Genomic DNA, 2,500 nt, shown 5'->3' on the forward strand with positions numbered 1-2,500 from the left:
CTCAGGTTGCCCACAGCACCCATTCTCCAAAAGCTTACGTCTCTCTAGTACAGCGCAACAAACCTTGTGACTTCATAACTGCAAGAAACGACCACTGATCCCGACGTGATTTGAACACGCAACCTTCTGATCTGGAGTCAGACGCGCTACCGTTGCGCCACAAGATCTAATGCATGCAATTTGGCACCTGTTCTGGCTGTGTAGACCCAGGCTGATTGGATCATCCCAACAAACCGTTTAGAGCAGACGACTCCTAAGACGCACGTTGTCCCTTTTGTACACGTTTCATGCTTACACATGCAGAGAAATATAGAAATTCTTTCTGGATTGCTTCAAAAATTGGGGGGCTTGCGACTCCACTCTTTTATTATGGGAAAAGTGCTGGACTACTGCAGATGGAACAGTGGAAGGAAATTGATTTCTGACACATCACTGTATATTCTCAATTTTTTCCTCAGCGACGCAAAGAGGGAAGGAACAATCTTTAACGCCAAACAGTGCTAATGTGGACAAACATGGGGTGACACATAGATCTGTCTGATTGAGCAGTGCAGCCAGAACAACTGGCTTGCCGACACTCGGGTGGCCCAGGATAACTGCTCACCAAAATCTCAAGTCACAAAAGGACAACGTTCTGAAAGCAAAATGCCAGTAAGGCCTGAAATTGCCACTCTCTCCACCTCCACAATCCAGCTGCTTAGGCGTGTTGTCCCATATGGTCTAGCGGTTAGGATTCCTGGTTTTCACCCAGGCGGCCCGGGTTCGACTCCCGGTATGGGAAGCGGTGCCTTTTGCATCTCTTCAAGATTGAAATACTTCACTGCTTTGTGGGGTTGATGTGTTGAGTAAAGTGGGTGAAAAAATTCCTCGCCTCTTCCAATATTTGCCTTTTTTGAGCTCACGCAAATTATAAAGTGGAGGAAACTGATTCATGACAAATTACTGTATTTCCTCATTGGTTACCTCCCCTGTACGAAGAGGGAAAAAATCTTAATGACTCAGTGGTGCTAAAGTGGACATTCACTCGATGACCTACTGATCTATCTGATTGAGTAGTGAGGTCAAAGGGATTGGCCGGCTCACACTCAGGTTGCCCACAGCACCCATTCTCCAAAAGCGTACGTCTCTCTAGTACAGCGCAACAAACCTTGTGTGACTTCATAACTGCAAGAAACGACCACTGATCCCGACGTGATTTGAACACGCAACCTTCTGATCTGGAGTCAGACGCGCTACCGTTGCGCCACAAGATCTAACGCACGCAACTTGGCACCTGTTCTGGCTGTGTAGACCCAGGCTGATTGGATCATCCCAACAAACCGTTTACAGCAGACGACTCCTAAGACGCACGTTGTCCCTTTTGTACACGTTTCATGCTTACATATGCAGAGAAATATAGAAATTCTTTCTGGATTGCTTCAAAAATTGGGGGGCTTGCGACTACACTCTTTTATTATGGGAAAAGTGGTGGACTACTGCAGATGGAACAGTGGAAGGAAATTGATTTCTGACACATCACTGTATATTCTCAATTTTTTCCTCAGCGACGCAAAGAGGGAAGGAACAATCTTTAACGCCAAACAGTGCTAATGTGGACAAACATGGGGTGACACATAGATCTGTCTGATTGAGCAGTGCAGCCAGAACAACTGGCTTGCCGACACTCGGGTGGCCCAGGATAACTGCTCACCAAAATCTCAAGTCACAAAAGGACAACGTTCTGAAAGCAAAATGCCAGTAATGCCTGAAATTGCCACTCTCTCGACCTCCACAACCCAGCTGCTTAGGCGTGTTGTCCCATATGGTCTAGCGTTTAGGATTCCTGGTTTTCACCCAGGCGGCCCGGGTTCGACTCCCGGTATGGGAAGCCGCTGCCTTTTGCATCTCTTCAAGATTGAAATACTTCACTGCTTTGTGGGGTTGATGTGTTGAGTAAAGTGGGTGAAAAAATTCCTCGCCTCTTCCAATATTTGCCTTTTTTGAGCTCACGCAAATTATAAAGTGGAGGAAACTGATTCATGACAAATTACTGTATTTCCTCATTGGTTACCTCCCCTGTACGAAGAGGGAAAAAATCTTAATGACTCAGTGGTGCTAAAGTGGACATTCACTCGATGACCTACTGATCTATCTGATTGAGTAGTGAGGTCAAAGGGATTGGCCGGCTCACACTCAGGTTGCCCACAGCACCCATTCTCCAAAAGCGTACGTCTCTCTAGTACAGCGCAACAAACCTTGTGTGACTTCATAACTGCAAGAAACGACCACTGATCCCGACGTGATTTGAACACGCAACCTTCTGATCTGGAGTCAGACGCGCTACCGTTGCGCCACAAGATCTAACGCACGCAACTTGGCACCTGTTCTGGCTGTGTAGACCCAGGCTGATTGGATCATCCCAACAAACCGTTTACAGCAGACGACTCCTAAGACGCACGTTGTCCCTTTTGTACACGTTTCATGCTTACATATGCAGAGAAATATAGAAATTCTTTCTGGA

At 46.7% G+C, this 2,500-nt stretch overlaps 5 non-coding genes across 5 annotated transcripts; 2 read left to right on the forward strand and 3 right to left on the reverse strand.

Annotated features, from left to right (window-relative positions):
- Window positions 1–95: 95 nt before the first annotated feature.
- On the reverse strand, window positions 96–167 carry trnaw-cca (transfer RNA tryptophan (anticodon CCA)). The gene has a single exon. It is a non-coding gene; the product is annotated as a tRNA-Trp (tRNA).
- A 542-nt stretch (window positions 168–709) lies between these two features.
- Window positions 710–781, forward strand: trnae-uuc (transfer RNA glutamic acid (anticodon UUC)). The gene has a single exon. It is a non-coding gene; the product is annotated as a tRNA-Glu (tRNA).
- A 400-nt stretch (window positions 782–1,181) lies between these two features.
- On the reverse strand, window positions 1,182–1,253 carry trnaw-cca (transfer RNA tryptophan (anticodon CCA)). Its single transcript has one exon. It is a non-coding gene; the product is annotated as a tRNA-Trp (tRNA).
- Window positions 1,254–1,795: 542 nt separating this feature from the next.
- Window positions 1,796–1,867, forward strand: trnae-uuc (transfer RNA glutamic acid (anticodon UUC)). Its single transcript has one exon. It is a non-coding gene; the product is annotated as a tRNA-Glu (tRNA).
- Window positions 1,868–2,268: 401 nt separating this feature from the next.
- On the reverse strand, window positions 2,269–2,340 carry trnaw-cca (transfer RNA tryptophan (anticodon CCA)). Its single transcript has one exon. It is a non-coding gene; the product is annotated as a tRNA-Trp (tRNA).
- Between the last annotated feature and the right edge of the window lie 160 nt (window positions 2,341–2,500).

The sequence above is a fragment of the Paramisgurnus dabryanus genome, chromosome 9 (genome assembly GCF_030506205.2).
Source record: "Paramisgurnus dabryanus chromosome 9, PD_genome_1.1, whole genome shotgun sequence".
Classification (NCBI taxonomy): Eukaryota; Metazoa; Chordata; class Actinopteri; order Cypriniformes; family Cobitidae; genus Paramisgurnus; species Paramisgurnus dabryanus.